Source organism: Lepisosteus platostomus, chromosome 23 (assembly GCF_059453375.1).
Source record: "Lepisosteus platostomus isolate fLepPlt1 chromosome 23, fLepPlt1.hap1, whole genome shotgun sequence".
Classification (NCBI taxonomy): Eukaryota; Metazoa; Chordata; class Actinopteri; order Semionotiformes; family Lepisosteidae; genus Lepisosteus; species Lepisosteus platostomus.
In genome coordinates this window covers 6,581,146-6,598,769 of record NC_142633.1, presented here as the reverse complement: position 1 = coordinate 6,598,769, position 17,624 = coordinate 6,581,146, and the positions used below count along the sequence as shown (strand labels likewise).

Here is a 17,624-nt window from a genome sequence, read left to right as displayed (position 1 = left end):
TGACATCACTCACAGCATCCAGAGAAACTCCCATTCACGCGAGAGATGTATGACGATGCTCCATCAGAGTAGGGATTTCTCTTTGCCTACAGCTATTCAAGTGCTATAGAGCCATAATATGACAGAAGAACAATAAAGACGGTAAAAAGAATGTAAAGACTCTGGACGCCCCTAGCTCTGCAAGGCTGAGGAGAACGTGCGCAGATCTGTGCTGGAACAGCCGATCGACGTCACACAGCAGCCCCTGAGGAAGGAATCAAGCGATAGAGAGGAAATGCCACAAACCAGCATGTATCCAGCACGCTTACGCAGCTGTTACTAAACACAAAATGTTTCGCAGGCATCTCTAGTCACAATTTAACAGGACAGCATCAACCGGCGTGCACCACTGCTGCGAAAGTTGTCGAGTTTCCCCCCTGGAGTTCACTCACACTGCTGCACTGAGGGGCAATATCAGCTTCCTGGTGCCGTCGTCTTCCAAGATCTGCCCCTGTCTGGACTGCTCTTCCTCCACAGTTTAAACTGGCAGGTTACTCTGCCCAAGAATACTCTAGAGTTACAGGTTACCAAAATCAAATGACTAAAGGATTTTTTTTTTTAGATATCAAAAGTCTGCGAAGCCACCAATAATCTCCAAGTTCCTTCGGTCAGACCAACAGTAAACGCTTTAGAAAGCACTTTGTATTTCGGACAAGATAAGGGCGATTCATTGTTTTTTTAACAAAGGCATAAGCAGCAGCGTTTCGGCGAGAACCAAGATGGCCACCCCCTGCCCTTCTGTTCTGCTGCTGATACGTGGCCCACACTGCAGAAGGCTGCTTTTGCCACACTGTCTTACTTCAGCGTTGCATGACACTGGGGCTTCCTTGGCAGCCTTCACTGCCGCAGTCTTCTGTTCCTACTCACCGCCCCTCTGTTATTCTTGTTACCGGACTGTCCATTGCTCAGACGATCCACAGCCGTGGAAATCTTTCACGCGTCGCACGAATGAGTTTTACACTTGAAGGAGTGAAAGCGGGACGATACACCTTTTGAAGACGCCTTGTCTCCTCGAATATGAGTTATTCTAGCTACAAGGTTTGGGACATCTGTAAAAGGATGTTCTTTCACTTTATCTAAAGGGATATCAAAAATAAAGACTAAGAAGACTGACAAGCTGAAAAGGAGTAATTATTTATTATAATAATAATAATAATAATAATTGTTTACACTTATATGGTGCTTTTCTGGACACTCCACTCAAATTGCTTTACAGGAAATGGGGGATCCCCTCCACTACCACCAGTGTGCAGCCCCACCTGGATGATGTGACGGCAGCCATAGTGCGCCAGAACGCTCCCCACACATCAGCTCTCAGTGGGGAGGAGAGCAGAGTAATGAAGCCAATTGATAGATGGGGATTATTAGGAGGCCATGATTGGTAAGGGCCAATGGGAATTTTGGCCAGGATGCCGGGGTTACACCCCTACTCTTTTCAAGAAACGCCCTGGGATTTTTAATGACCACAGGGAGTCAGGACCTCGGTTTTACGTCTCATCCGAAGGACGGCGCCAGTTTACAGTATAGTGTCTCCGTCACTATACTGGGGCATTAGGACCCACATGGACCGCAGGGTGAGCGCCCCCCGCTGGCCCCACTAACACCTCTTCCAGGTGTTAGTTTTTCCCAGGTGGTCTCCCATCCAGGTACTGACCAGGCTCACACCTGCTTAGCTTCAGTGGGTTGCCAGTTGTGAGTTGCAGGGTGATATGGCTGCTGGATGTAGTAGATTATAAGAGCCTGGCATCTCCAACAACAATCATCTTATCCATACAGAGCATGGCCTGCAGCAGCAATATCCAGTGAAACACATCACATCAATAAACCACTCAATTCCAGCTGAATGCATGTAACAGCGCAAAGCATGATCCAGTTTTCTGGGCATTGTGATCTCACTTGATTCAGCTGAAGAATAAACGCCTGAACCCATACTGTGACAGCACACAAGACCTCCGAGACCGCCCAAGGAGAAGCACTCTCATTCAATAACTTGTGTGAATGCGTCAACACCTCCCAGATCAGCTGTGCAAATACATCCTAAGAATTGTCCATAGAAATGCAGCACGCAATCAAAAAGTACACTTTTTTTCAGCACCTCCTCTGTGAACAGGCATAACCCTGATTAAGCACCAAAGCCTACAGGGTGAACTTGTCAATCTGCAGTAGATCCAGGTTTTCTAACACCTACAGCGGATTTCCTGACACAACAGTCACGTCAGTGGCCTGCAGATCAATGCGTTGCCTTCTATCTTCTATAGGAGTTGCATCTGTGCTCCTGACACGACTGTAGAGTAGTCTAAAGAACCCGAGCTGTCTGAATTCTGATGAGTGCATCCAGGAATTCGCCTCACTTTTCTGTATGCCACTCGGCGAAGGCCAGCCATACTTTTCCTTTTTCACGAGGGCTATATCCAGCCTGCAGCAAGTGGACTACAAACAGACAACGCTCCCAGGAGTCTGCTACCCCTCCATCCATCAATTCTCCATCCGCCTCTTCGGATTTAAGGTCCGGGGGGAAGCCGGAACCTATCCCAGGAGGCAACGGGCGCGTGGCAGGATATACCCTGGACAGGAAGCCAGTCCACTGCGGGGCACACAGGCACCGACGCACACTCACACCAGGGCCATTTTCCCAGAAGCCCATCGATCTACCAGTATGCCTGGAGCACCCAGAGGAAAACGAACACGAACACAGGGAGATCACTCAAACTGCAGAACTGAACCCAGGGGTCCAGCACTATGAGACAACAACACTAACCACAGTGCTACTCCTGCCCCATTGCTAACAATACATTACTTGCTAACAATACGTGCAATGGCAAAACAGGCTAACGTAGCATCTTTATTCTACAATTTTTGCTTCATCTAGTCCACTTGTAACAAGCACCCAGTCCGGAATGGCCAGTTGCAGGTTCCTCAGTCTCTCAGCCACAACGCCAACGCCATGCACGAGGAGAAAGAGGAAGTGCAGACAGACTCCTCCGACATGCCCACCTCCTACGGCCTTGACTTTTAACACATTGCAGACCACACAGCAGTGCAGCGCGGGCTCCTCGCTATCAGTTTTACACTTTACTGCGGTGTCCAATTTCATCAAGAACTTGCACAGTCTTGATTGGGATTTTTAAAAATTCTAATCAGTTTTTTTTTTTTTTAAATGCAACGTGCTCAACAGGCCCATTTTAACAGATTCCTCACCTTGCATTTTAATTAAATATTTTGAGGTTTGGGAGCAATCCACTGAGAACTCCTACAAAGGGCAATCAGCAGAAAGTGTGACAGCTGTTCTGCAATTAAAAAGCCAAATTACTCTCAATCAACACCATTTAAGCCATCCCAGAAATCTCAATCCCAATAATAATATGAAAAATCTGTTCAGGCAGCTCTCGCCCTGATGAGAATTAGCACAGAGTCCAAATAAAGAGTCGGCACTTCTTGGCATGATGCTAGAGAAAGAAAAAGAAAGCCCTATATTCATACAGATCTCCGTCTGCAGTCTATTTAAAATGCAGTGATAGAGATGCTCTCTGCTTAAACACGCAGCTGAAGAAAAAATAATTAGAGTCTAGGCAAGCATCTGTAAACCCACAAGTTTCCATTTTCTGCATTTTAAGGACAGGGAGGACTGTCACGGTGCATTCTAGTCTACTTCTGTACTTTGCATGAATTTGCATAATCAAGTTAATAGATTTGAAAACCTTCTGATCGATAGTAATTGTGCAATACATCTGGGGAACTGCTGCTATTAAGCAGCTGTAATTATGCTATCCCCAGTAAATCAGCTCTTTATGGGAATGATTAAAGGCTCACTCTCGCAGTGCACGTTCTGTCCCTCTCAAGGGTCCAGACCAGTGCTCCTTTCAAACTCCCTATTCGATGTTAGTGGCAGTCATCCATAAAATCGGATCACACGTTTTCCAATGCACTTTCGCGACAGGGTTTCCATGAAGCGGGAAAAAAACCTGCTTTCGTTACTCAAGAATAAACGGATAATGAAAAAAGGTAATTCTTAGAAACTCTGCAGCTACAACAAAGCTAAAAACAGCAGCCCTAAGATTGTACCGCGGGGACCTGGCTGGACTGTCGAATCTTTACAGGAAACCTCCACTCCTCTTCTGCCTAATCTAAACCACGATAATTTTTTGTTTCAAATCCCACCTTGAGGCCGACCTGCTCCCGCCTGGATGCGAGGAAGGATCTGACAGGCGGTCCTGCGAGAGCGCCCGGGGCAGCTCAGCCGGTGTGAACCGAGTGACGCCTTGCAAGGAGGCTCCGACGAGCCCTGTGGGTTCTGAGGGTTCTGAGGTGACAAACAACTGAAGCTTTCAGATAAGCTGCACGGAGAGGCAGGGGTTAGAGGAGGGGGGAGCCCAAGAGCAAAACACTAAGGCAGAGACAGACAGCAAACAGACAGCGATACAGCCAGGGCTGCCCTACTGAAGCCCTGGGAGCTGCTCGTGGCAATACTGGACACAGCTCACCGCGCGTGCACAATACAGCCAGCACAAGTGTCACTTCACCATCAGACACCAGTCATGCCACTTCCCAGAAAGGAGGATAACTACTGAATGTCAACTATTAAAAAGTGTTCAGCTACTAAATGGGGTCACAGTAGGCAGACTGATGGGGACACTGTAAACAGAAAAATAAACAGCCAGACCAACACAATCAGACATTTTACCCACACGAGGCTAAGAAAAAACCTATAAGCTCTCCAACCTGGACCCAAACTCAAGATCAGAACCACACTGAGACAATCACAGGCACAACACAATAACGGATTGGGATACGGGGTCCAGGGGTTTCACCCTAAGCCAGCTGGAAGAGAAACAACACCTGGGGTCAGGCCCACACAAAGGGGAGATCACATCTTTTCAATGTCAGACCCACTGTGCAGACGGCTTAATAACCCCCAATATATGCACTGCGTTATCAGTAGTTTGCGACAGGTTTCTGCGACACTCACTGAAGCTGGGGAGAAGGTGCTTACAGCGAGGGGAAGACACTCGGACGGCCGGCTCCTAGCCAGAGTTTTCAGCTTTACGCTGAAACCTTCCGCCGGGCCGGCCCACGTGCGTCCACAAGCACCGCTCGGTTTCAGTCTCCTGCCCGGCGTCCCAGGAGCCAATGGCCGGCCCTGCATCAACCCACAGTCCAGGCTGAGCCCCTTCACTGCTGGACGCTGACGCTGGCCAGGCGGCAAGCTGCACCTCTCCATTATTACTAGACAGCCGAACGTCAGAACAGAAACACATCCTGCGGGCTAATGACTGAATTCTCGGGTCAGCCGCCCAGGACTTTATCTACATCGTTCAGAATTACGCTGCACTGAGTTTTTTTTACTCTTGTCTGGCTCTGGACTTCACTGCATTAGACTCCACGTGGAATCTCTAAGATCGCTCTGTTTAATATTCTATGCTAAAAACCGACAGTAATAATTTAACATGCCTCGAGTCCAGCAGTTGTGCTACACACTGTAATGAAGTTTCACAACGGTACCTTTCACTTTGAGGATTTTGTTTCTGGGGTATAACATACGAGCAATTGCTTGCGTGTCTTTTTCAATGAAAGAGAGAATAACAATACAGGTGCAGGGATCAAAACTCAAAGAGGATCCGAGTAAGCATTTCTGCATCTGCATAGCGCTCCACATGCAGGAAGAGACTCACTCACCCTCACCTGGTTGACAGGAGGCAGCTGTTCGGCGCCAGCAGCACGACTCTCTCAACACTGACAGGGCATCCTGAATCACCTCGAGCTTAGGTTAACACCTCCTGGCCTGAAAACCCACAGCCCCTCCGCTAACCCCCTGCCCGAGCCCGACTGCACCCGGCTGGCTCAGGCGGACAGGGCTTGCGAGAGCAGCCCGGCAGGCTCACCGCTGCGCCCCGGAGGAGAAAACAAAGCTGGTCGCCGGCTCAACCGGACAGCCCACGTCAGTGCAGGCGGGGAAGGCGGAGAGCTCCCTCCCACACGGGCAGCGCGTTCACCTGGAGGGGCCTGCGATCTCCCCGCTGGGACGCCCACGCCGGCACCTGGTCCGAGGCACCTAATCGGGCGCACCAGCTCATTGAAACCGCTAAAGCAGAGGATGCGCTTGAGACAGCTGCTCTGGGCCGGGAAGCTGGGGACTCCCGATCTCGCCAGGACCTCTCGGGGGTGATGGCTGGTTAGAAAGCACGTCTGTAAACCGCAGCCATTGGGGAGGCTGTACGGACCGTTTGGGGAGGAGAAAAAAAAACGTGCGATGGAGTTAAAAGCAGCATCCAAACTCCCGCCGGCGGCGTCCTACCGGGGACCAGCAGCCGACGCCGCCTCCGTGCCGCCGGGGAAGCAGGGTTACTTACGAGCGCCCGCGAAGACACGTGTGTGTGTCCACCCCTCACCACCACCGGCGGGCCTGCGGCGACCGACACCGTCCGCCGCGCTCCTCGTCCCCGGCTCTCCTCCCACAGCCGTGCGGCGACGAGCGGGGAAGACGGCCGGCCAATCTGTGGGGTTTGTCTTCCCCACCGAATACTTTCTCCCCGCACGTCTGCGGCGACCGTGGGAGCGAGTGTGCGCGGAGGGCAGAGGCGACACGGGCTGTCAAAGTTGCTCCGGTAAGAAAGTGTTGGCGGCGCTCACGTTTAAATACATAAAAAAAAGAGGGAGAGGGGGAGACCCGACGCGTCTGTGTGCACAGAAGGCTGTCCCTCTTCCTGCGCGCATCTTCTGTGACAAGATTGGCACAGGCGGGTAACTCCACACACGGCAGCCCAGGCACGCCGGCAGCCTCAGCTGCCACTGCCCCTGCCCCCCGGGGTAAACACCACCGAGGTCCGCACGCTTTGTGACCAAGTCGCTCCTGCCGTCTGCTCTAGGAGGCAGCTGCTCTGACAGCAGAAGCAGCTTTTAGCACTTCCACCCGAGCGACACCCCAGATCTCATTCCGCACTAAAACCAGAGCAAAAAAAAGAAAGAAAGCCCCACACAAGTCTCGTGTTTCCCGGGGTGTTCGGCAACTGTCAAGAGAAATCCGCAGAAGACGCGACACCCCGTTTTGGACGTGCACTCGGCTTACAGTATTTCACCTCTGAACTGCACGAAATGTGCAACAGCTACACGCCTCCGCCAGCGCGACCCACCACGGCTCCCACGGCCACGCAGGGCGCACACGGCCACTCTCCGGCTCAGCCCCCCCCTCCTCTGCCTGCAGGGGACCCCCGCGTCCGATCCCCCCGACGCGAGAGGGAGGAGAGCCGCCAGGCCTTCCCGCCCGCCTGGATCCCCGCGGCTCGAGTAGGGCCCGGCGCCCCTGGAGAGGCGCTCTCCTCCCGGGCCTCGCTTCAACTCCCATCCCCGTGTTCTCCCAGCTTACTCACCCCGGGTAGGTGGTGTTGGACCGGTCCAGGTCTGTGCGGGAACAACAATGCCCCCACCCCTTCCACCGCTGCTTCTTCCCCCAGGGGGTTGGACTCCTTTCCCCCCCCCGGGCGCTGTCGCTTTCGGTGCCTGTCCCGGGCTATACCCGCGTCGCCCCGGCCGGTGTGTGGGTCAGTGTCGTCCCTGGGCTCCTCCACCTTCTCCCGTCTGCTTCCACTCAGCAGCGAACATCCGGGAACCCGCTCGCTCGCTCGAGCACCCGGAACTACTTCCAGGGCTGGCCGGAGCACGGCGCAGATCACTCCATGCTGCGCGCTGTCTGTCAAGCGGGGAGATGATCCACATTCGCACCATTAACTAGCCCCCCGCCTGCACCGGGAGAGCGCGCTTCACCTGCGACGCTCCCAGACAGGGCTGTTCTGCGCGTTTGAAGCGCTAAGTCATGAAATCTGCGTCTCGGGTGGTGATGGTGGTGAGGGGGGATGTCATTGGCGGAAGACAAATTCAGATTTGTTCACCCCGCTCTGCATTTTAACAACTAGCTGAAATTTTCTTTATTCTCCCTTTGCGTACCGGTGGCTGGTCTTTTGACGTTATTATTGCCTAACTAACGAGGCCCCCTGATTAACTCATCTGATGGTCAAAAGACACGCTTACAAGTGTACTGCAAGTAGGTGTATCGGTCCCGTTTACTTCTGACAACTCAATATTATTATTTTAAAGCAGGTGCACCGTCAATCAAGTTGTTCTTTTCACAACCGTCCCTTTAAAATACACTTGGAGCCCATTTGTATATAATCCCTCTCCCAGAAATGTTTATGCTTCAAAGGGTGAAGTCATAGACTGCCTAAATTGGTCTGACAGTGAAGGTTTTATGACCAGCGTGTTGAATACCCGTACGGTATAATGCCCGTGTGGAGCGTGTTCGAGCGGGACTTTCCCACTGAGGTGAACCGCGAGCGCCCCTGGTGGCGCAGCGGCGTATAGCTCTTCTCCATCGACCGCGGAGCTCAGCCCTTGAAACCCGGTACTGCCCCTCGCCGACAACAGCGGCATGAAAACCGCACAGGTACGGCTGCTGAGGTTGAGGAAAAAAGCTTTGTGCGGACAAATCTCTCCTATGAAGTCATGAGAGCTTGTAGCACCTGTGTCTCTGGTGTTCTGCTGAGCTGATACCCAGAATTATGACTGGAAACCCTTTTTTTCCCTTCAAAGAAAGGGCTGGATGGGATCATTGAAACAGTGACCGGAGTCGGGCAATTTACTCCTGGTGGCAAATGTTCTTACACTGCATGAGCAGAACTCACCCAGAAGACCCGAGCATGTGATCGTGCACGTTTCTGCTCTAAGCGCTGCACGATACTCCACGAGTGAAAAGAGAAAACCACGCAGTGACATGACAGAATACAAGCAAGATTAAAACCAAACAACTGCACATAAAAAAAGTTTTAGTGGAAAAATAGGCAGAAATACTGATAGCCCCAACAATTTCTAATAACCTTTAACAATTTGACTATGTCCAGTTTAGCAGTTGTTTAATTCTGTATAATTGAATCAGAAATAGTGTGAGACACCAGACACCCCTGTACTAACTGGACTGGGGCTCACAGGACCAGAGAGACACCCGTGTACTAACTGGACTGGGGCTCACAGGACCAGAGAGACACCCCTGTACTAACTGGACTGGGGCTCACAGGACCAGAGAGACACCCCTGTACTAACTGGACTGGGGCTCACAGGACCAGAGAGACACCCCTCTACTAACTGGACTGGGGCTCACAGGACCAGAGAGACACCCCTCTACTAACTGGACTGGGGCTCACAGGACCAGAGAGACACCCCTGTACTAACTGGACTGGGGCTCACAGGACCAGAGAGACACCCCTGTACTAACTGGACTGGGGCTCACAGGACCAGAGAGACACCCGTGTACTAACTGGACTGGGGCTCACAGGACCAGAGAGACACCCGTGTACTAACTGGACTGAGGCTCACAGGACCAGAGAGACACCCGTGTACTAACTGGACTGAGGCTCACAGGACCAGGGTTAGACACTCTTACATCACTATATCTTAATGCACAAAGAGTTGAAGAGAAATGCAGAAGCACTAACGCTGAGTCTGTGCTCATCCATGTTCAACAGGAACCTTCATACACCAAAATGAGCACCAACAGCTCCTGGTGACAGATGGAGACTGATAGCCACAGTAAGATAAGATAAGAGCACTTTATTGGCCATATACAATTTCTTGTATCAGGAATTTGTCTTTTCGCATACCCCAACTTGCTCTCCATGAGACACACAGACAGGGAGAGAAGCTTGGGGTCAGAGTACATGCACCCCTGGAGCAGTTGGGGTTGAGGGCCTTGCTCAGGGGCCCAACGGAGTAGGATTCCTCTGCCGGCCACAGGATACGAACCGGCAACCTCCCAGCCACAGGCGCAGATCCTGAGCCACAGAGCCACCGCACTCCGCCCCCTGTAAGAATTACAGCATTCTGTGCCAGAGAGCCTGGAGAGAGTGGCTGGGCACAGCTGCTTCCAGGTTTAGACCTCTGTCTGTATTAATTCATCTTCCAGGTCAGTCCAGAAATACAAGACCTCCGGTATTCTTTTCTTACACAGAAAGCTCCAAGGACCACGAGTTGCAAAACACTAGTCAACAGCTACAATATGTTGGCACTGTTGCTGATTACAAACTAACCTCAGAGGAAAACATAAGAGCCATATGTAAGAAGAGCCAACAGTGATTGTTCCTCCTGAGAAAACTCTGCTTTTTCAATGTGTGTAATACAATGATGAACTGATTCTTCAGAACTTTCATTGAACCAAGATGCGGAATGACTTGTGAACAACAGCTGCAGACATCTACATCAAGCAAAGAGTGGGGAAGACCAGTATAATCACTGACCGTCGTGACCTCCCCTTGCACAGTGAATCTGAGCTCCCTCCATCTGCACATCATCGACTTCGACTGCCTACATTCATGTGAAATAAAGCCAAGTCATCTTTTACTCCCCTGGCTATTAACCTGCTCAATCTGGACAATCAATTGTATGTTATATTATACCCTATAGATGTTTTGCTTTCTCATCATACAGCATGTCCCTTATTCATCGTGTCAGTTCTCACAGCCAGTGTGTCCCGATATCGGTGCAACTGCCTGGTGCACTCTCATGCCACCTGCTGGTGACGCAGGATTATGACACAGTGCAATGTGCTTCCCTATATGTTTAGATGGTTTTTTTATATTAGTTCAGGTGGGTAGCTGCGTCAGCATGCATAGGCTGCAAAGGAACAAGTATGGGTTTATTCCATGCTGAAAAGAGAAGAAAGAAAACACAACGTTTCGGCCGTGGAGCCTTCTTCAGGTGTGAGACACCCGATAACATCTGATGAAGGCTCCACGGCTGAAAACGTTGTGTTTTCTTTCTTCTTTTTTCAGCATGGAATAAACCTATTACTTGTCTTTTTTATATTATTCAGCTTTAGAGATTCCTTTTGTGTAATAGAAACCTTGAATTGATCATTATCATGTCTGGTGATGAGAAGCAATTACTTTAGACAGAATGATGTGCAAAGCAGTTTGATGTTAAGTGAATGAGCTGAGAATTCGCCCTGATGGACGCTGTATCTGAGAGCAGTGGCACAGCCAGCCCCTTCTCCCCCAGACTCCTGCGTCTGCTCAGGGCAGGACGGGGAAACACAGGGTGGGGGAAGGAGCAGAAGGTGAAAAGAACACAAAATCAGGCTACACATGACAGCAGGGCGTTCGATCCACTGTGCCTGTTTGGTTGATCTCAATGATCTCTTTCATCGGCTCCTTGAAAGATCCCAAGTAACTGGCTTCAGCAATAATACTCGGCAGCACGTTCCAGACACCCGCTGCCCTTGGTGTAAAGACGGCCCCCTCCAGTCCTCAGAGGGGTGTGTCTACACCCGCTTCTCCTCACAAGACGAGCCCTCGCTTACAGCAGCGCCCCCCTCACCCACTCAGCGTGCACTGTGCAGCATAGTGACAGTGACTGCTGACGGGGCAGTGTGGTAGTTAGTGCTACAGCCTCAGGGCTCCAGGAACGGGACGTGACCTGTCTCTGGGGAGTTTGCATGTTCTCACAGTACTGGCCAGAGTTCCCAGGTGCTGCACAGACCTGCCATTCTATCCAAGAGCAGGGCTGTAATGTGCAGTCTATCCCACCCTGTACCCCGGTCTAGTGCATGGGCTCTGACTTGCCCAATCCCACTCAAGGCTGTATATTGATGGGTGCAGAAGTTATTATTTAGGGTTGGACTGATTGATCTGTGATGGGGACGATGTATTGCCAAAAGCCTTCCTGGGGGGCTCCCCTGGACTCAAACTGGGGATCCCCAACAGCGCCTGAAAGAAATAAGTGCTTAAACACTTTTGAATACTACCTGTGCGATCGCTGAATGAACCCGTTATATCCCCTTTCCTCTCCTTTCCTCTTTTTTTTCTCTGTTAGGCTTGTGTCAGTCTGCAACAGCTCTGATCGGAAACACTTGTCTCACACCTTCCAGCCAGAGTGCGGTCTCGTCAAACCGGGGTCCTGCTTCTTTCACAGCTCCTTTAACAGGCTGTGATTCACGGCTCCCGGAGTGCTGTTTTTCCCCTCAACAGATCTAACAGCTGTGTTAACAAGTTGAGGCCCTGTGTGCAAACTGGAGCACAAGGAAGGCTGTTCAGCTCATCCTGCTTGTCTGGCTGGTAAAGCCTATTGATCCAAGCACCTCATCCAGCTGTGACATGAAGGATCCCAATTAATCTGAGTTACGATGGGGAGACAAGGAGTCCACTTGCTAAATCCTGTTGAAGGTAAGCTGAGAGGTGAGAGCTGGGCATGCACTGAGCACACAGACAGAGGGAGCTGCATAGTCCCGCAGGTCTAGAGAACGGGGGAGCTGCGCAGTCCCGCAGGTCTGGAGAACGGGGACCTGCGCAGTCCCGCGGGTCTGGAGAACGGGGACCTGCGCAGTCCCGCGGGTCTGGAGAACGGGGAGCTGCGCAGTCCCGCAGGTCTGGAGAACGGGGGAGCTGCGCAGTCCCCGGGTCTGGAGAACGGGGAGCTGCGCAGTCCCGCGGGTCTGGAGAACGGGGGGAGCTGCGCAGTCCCGCGGGTCTGGAGAACGGGGGGAGCTGCGCAGTCCCGCAGGTCTGGAAGGTTGCTGTGGAAGTGTAGCAACAATAAGGCAGGTAGTAACCTGGAGCTGCTGAGATAATTACCCTCGATGTGGTGGAAGCTGGCACGGACTGCCCCCCTGATGGAATTCATCGCCACCGGGAGCTGGATGACTCCGCTTGCGAACGCGGCCGGTTGCCGTGGAGACTGAGGGCTGCTACAGCTCACCCAGGTGTATTCAACAGCTTCAGAAATATGGTTGGTTGGTTTGCACCAGGCACCCAGCACCCTTGGTGTAAAGCACTGCCTCCTGTTCTGTACCCGAAATGCACTTTTTCACGGGTTCCAGTTGGGTTCCCTGGTCTGTGTTTCACTGTCGGTCAAGTTGACTTTGTAGCGTTCGGGTACCTCTGAATACTATTTCAGTGAAGCAATGGCCTTTGAAATAGTGCCAGTCCGCAGCCAGGACACTGAGTTAGCTTTGCCTCATTTCACACTGTAACAGGAGAGCAGGGTGTAGATCACAGCCCCCCCACTGTTCCTCCAGCGCACACACAGGTCCGTTTCCAGAGGAGGGCGGTCAGAAGGCAGCTTGGTGGCCGTTTGTAGGGCTGGAGCGACTCCAAAACTCGCAGCTACTTTTGGAGAGTCGGCAAATCGAGAAAAGTGCTCAGTGAGAGAAAGCGGAGAAGAATAAATAACCGATAGATTTCCATTGTCAAATTCCCCCAAGGTTAACATGCTGTTACCCAGCCCTGACGATCTCACACGCCATGGGCGACTGCAAGAGCTGTTTCCGTCTGCCCTGTGGCTTAACGAGAGAAGAGAATTACCAGAATTACCAGAAGTAGCAGAATTACCGTCCTGCTGCGTGGAATCGGTTCGTCTGCTGACTGAGGGCTCAGAGGTAGATAGAGGTGTACAGCCCGAGGCAGACTAGCTGAAAATCTCTCATAATTAGACACTTTAGTTTCACGCAGAGAGAAGCAATTAGGAGCATGCATTCCGTGCGTTTTCGTCTCTGCTTCGGGTTACAGCTCTACAAGGAGTTCGGGTGTCTTGGTGCTGTCGCCACCTTGTGGCCATCAGGCGACACTGCAATAGTAAAGCGTTGTTATCCATCCCTCTCCTCAGCGCTCCGTCCAATTCAGGGTCGCGGGGGAGCCGGAGCCTTTCCTGGCAAGCAAGGGGCACAAGGCGGGGTACACCGTGGATGGGACGCCAGTCCCTCGCCGGGCACACGCCGACACAAACACACTCACGCCAGGGCCACGTTTTACAGAAGCAAATTAACCTCGCTGCTTAATCAATGCCGTACAAAGAAAAGTCAGTACCGTGCTAAAGTTCAAAGAAACCCCCGGTGACCCCCGTCATGGTGAGCACAATCTCCAAACCCCTCACGCATTCCAGTGACGACAGGACGGGGCGTGCAGTCAACACGACTAAAACACTGTATGCTGATTAAGCGCAGATTTCAAAGCGTTCCGATTCTCTGGAAATCACTATTTCACTTATCGAGAGACTGAAAAAGAAAAAGCAAAAAGTGACTGTTTATTTGTATTGCATATGAATTAGCAGGGGCGTGATAAAGATTTTAAACATATCAATTGGAAGAGTTCACTTGGATATGTTAAAATGTTACTGTAACGCTTACGGCCAACAGGCACTGTGTAAGAGCCGGCTTAACCAGAGCGGTGACGTCGCCGCCCTTCCCTGTGATAGCAGGACTACAGCTACTGAGCTGTAGAGAGATCTCTCTTTGGCTCACCGGGCTGGGTTCCTGTTGAGTGACGCGGGAGTCCTGGGTTCGAGCCCCCGACGGTGGGTGGCCGACCTAATGCGACAAGGGCGCCCGCCTGAGCCCCCGTTGCGTTACATTACACAAACATTGTACATCCTCAACAGCTAACTGCAGTGCCTTAATGCACTTGTCTCACTACTACATTATTTATTTTTCCCCAACATATTTATTGTTCCTGTTGTGTACATTGTGTGGTGTTGTCTGTTGTAGTTATGTCCGGAAGATCAGCGCGATTAAGAATTCCAATGTACGCGTAATAAACCCCTCTACTCTCTACTCTCCTCCTCAAACATGCTGTTTCAAAGCAAGATTCCGTAGCACCTAAGTTTGTTTTAAATTCTGTTAATAAAACATCATTTTTTTACAGTAAACCTTTTGTTGGGATGACTTGTTAACTCACTCTGTGCCTCTTCAGCTGAATCTGAATAAGCGCTTTGAGAAGCCACCTTAAAAGGCGCTATATAAAGTTTTTTATTATTAATAATATTTTTATCATCATTTACCCATCTACTGTCCTTGATTTGGTTGGAAGTAACTCTCTGATCCAAGGCTTCTTCTTATTCCGGAGTTATCTGCTTCAACAACATGGCTGACGATCTCGTCCCGACCGCTTTGTGTGACGAAGCGCCTTTTAACTGCGCTTCAGTGGCGTTTCCAGCTCTGCGGAGACCTGAATCACGCTACCGGTCCTCAGTGCCCAAGACTTACATGATTCAGGTCCGTTTAGCCTGACACTGTTCATTCCTTTAAGGTCAGGCGCGTATCTCATCGATACTTTCCGGATCCGACCCCAGAGCAGCAGTATGTTTTTGAAACCTGGGGATTAAAAAAACGCCTGGTGGTGGTGAGACGTTTTATATTATTCTAACCCATTGCAAGTGCCTGAAATACACCGGTATCGCGGATGCGCATTTCGGAGGGGGGTACAGATTTCCAGATTTTTTGTATGACCTGATAAGTTCAAGTTTATTGTCATTACACTCATACAGAGGTATATGGTATAACGAAATGCTATTCAGCTAGCTCTCAGACGGTAAGTAGTACAAAAACAAACAACAATACAATTGTATAAGAAAAGAAAGACGGAGCCAACAGGTAATGTGCAAAACAACATCAGTTCTGCAATATCACCCATCAACAGAATGAAATAAAGGATACAAAAATTAAGGGGAGTGAACTTCTTGACATGTGAGGTAGAGGTAGACTTCAATGTGTGTTTGAGTTTTGATAAAGAGAGAAGGCACTGTGAGAGTTCAGATCGTAGGTGAGAGAGGCTGGGAGTTTCATAGTTTGATAGTGTGGGGGTAAAAACTGTCTCTGAGTCCGGTAGTCCGGGCCCGGATGCTCCGGTACTGTTTTCCAGATGGTAGAGGGTCATACAGTCTGTAGCTGGGGTGTGTGGGGTCTTTGATGATGCTTTCCTCAAGCACCGTCTGTCATTAATGTCCTGGATGGATGGGAGAGCAACCCCAGCGATGAACTGGGCAGTTCTCACCACCCACTGTAGGGCTTTGCGGTCAGCAATACTGCAGTTGCCATACCACACTGTGATGCAACCTGTCAGTGGGCTTTCTGTAGCGCATCTGTAAAAGTTAGTGAAGATCCGGGGACATATCTTATCTTCTTCAACTGTCTTAGGAAGTACAGGCGCTGTTGGGCTTTCTTGATCAGACAAGTGGCGTTGAGAGACCACGAGAGGTCCTCGGTGATATGGACGCCAAAGGAATTTGAAGTTATTGACCCTTTCCACTTCACTCCCATTGATGTGGATAGGGGCATGAGCGTTTTGCAGCTTTCGGAAATCAACGATCAGCTCCCTGGTTTTGCTGACGTTGAGGGTGAGGTTATTGTCCTCACACCACATTGTAAGGAGACTGACCTCCTCCCTGTAGGCCCTCTCATCATTGTCTGTGATCAGACCCACAACTGTGGTGTCATCGGCACACTTGATGATGGAGTTGGTGTTGTGTTTGGCCTTACAGTCGTGGGTGTAGTAAAGCACCATCTGGGCAGAACAGCCTGTCATTATACCGTTCTCATTAAAAATGAAGTTTCCCCCTTGGTACAGAGATGAGCGTCTTCACCGAGCAGCAAAATTGCTAACAAATGAGGGGGGAACCACACAAAATACTATAAATTAAAAAATAAACCTAAAATTTAAAATCACAATAAAAAAAGTTTTTTTTAAAAAAAGCACCAGAATGATCACACAAGTGAAATGTACATTGTTTAAAAGGGGCTTTCTGTTTTGTGTAAAAAAGCGGCAAGGCAGACGAGCCCCATCTGGACGCTTATTGTTCGATTATAATTAAGAGGGCAATGAAATAAAAAAAGGCTTAAGAAATGTCTATTTTGAGCACACGGGGACGCGTTCTCTACACATCTCGGTCTGAACAAGTAAGACGTGGTGTCGAGTCAGTGTCTTCTCGGGCCGAGCGGAGGGCGAGTCCAGGAGTGACCGCCCGGGGGCGCTCTTCCGCAGCGAAGCCACTGAACTGTAATCACGTCACGCACGTCCCAGATCTTTTTTTTTTTGCATGCACTTGGCTGTGACTTTAAAGCGGAGCAGCGAAAGAAAAGACAGAGTTGTTTAGAACTGTAATGCAGCTGAACCCTAAATACAAAGCATGCAGACACGCAAGCACATGTTCTATTATTGTGTCTTCACACAATATAACTTCGCGTTAACTGTTTACAGAGGAGAACGGGTTAGTCAAGTAACGTGTCCGTAAAACATGAGTAATCCTAGAATTTTTTTTACAGACATGGGTGATATGTGAGATCGGAGCTACAGATAAAATAACGCGAGTGACACACAAAGACGGGTTATCGACAGTGTGAAGATGACTCACTGAACTGGTGTCGACCCGACCGCACAGCTCTTGTTTAAAGGCTGATGAGTCTGACTTGTGCGCCCTGCGCAGTATGACTAGGCCCCTGAAAAAGAAAAACAGCAATGCCCCCTTTTTCTCCCACCCGGCCCACTCTGCGGAATGTGAACTTTGCTGCCACACCGCCGGCCCTGGCCTGCTGCCGCACTCGCCGGGCTCCGCGTCAGCCGTGGGCCTGTTGCGCTCTGTGGAAACAATCAGGCGCCATTACTCTCCGCTTCCTGGCCGGCCGTCCCCTCGGCAGCAAGAGCCTCCGGTTGCCATGGCATCCCGTGCTGGAATGTCTTTTGGAAAAGAAGGAGACGAAAAGAAAAACAAAAATCCCGTCCACCCCTCCGCCTGCTGCTGCTGCTGTGCGGCATCTCAGAGCTGCAATGAGCCGGCATTTC

The 17,624-nt window shown here is 50.6% G+C and overlaps 1 protein-coding gene across 3 annotated transcripts in view; it reads right to left on the bottom strand.

Moving 5' to 3' along the window:
* The window catches only part of foxj3 (forkhead box J3), a 146,337-nt gene extending 138,608 nt beyond the window's left edge, over positions 1-7,729 (bottom strand). For 2 of the 3 annotated variants that reach the window (XR_015929553.1, XM_088616905.1), the window contains exon 1: positions 7,404-7,691. The gene's annotated coding sequence lies outside the window, so the exon portion shown is untranslated. Of the gene's footprint in view, positions 1-7,403 lie in introns of all 3 variants that reach the window. The other variant, XM_088616907.1, reaches the window with a different exon arrangement.
* Positions 7,730-17,624: the final 9,895 nt, after the last annotated feature.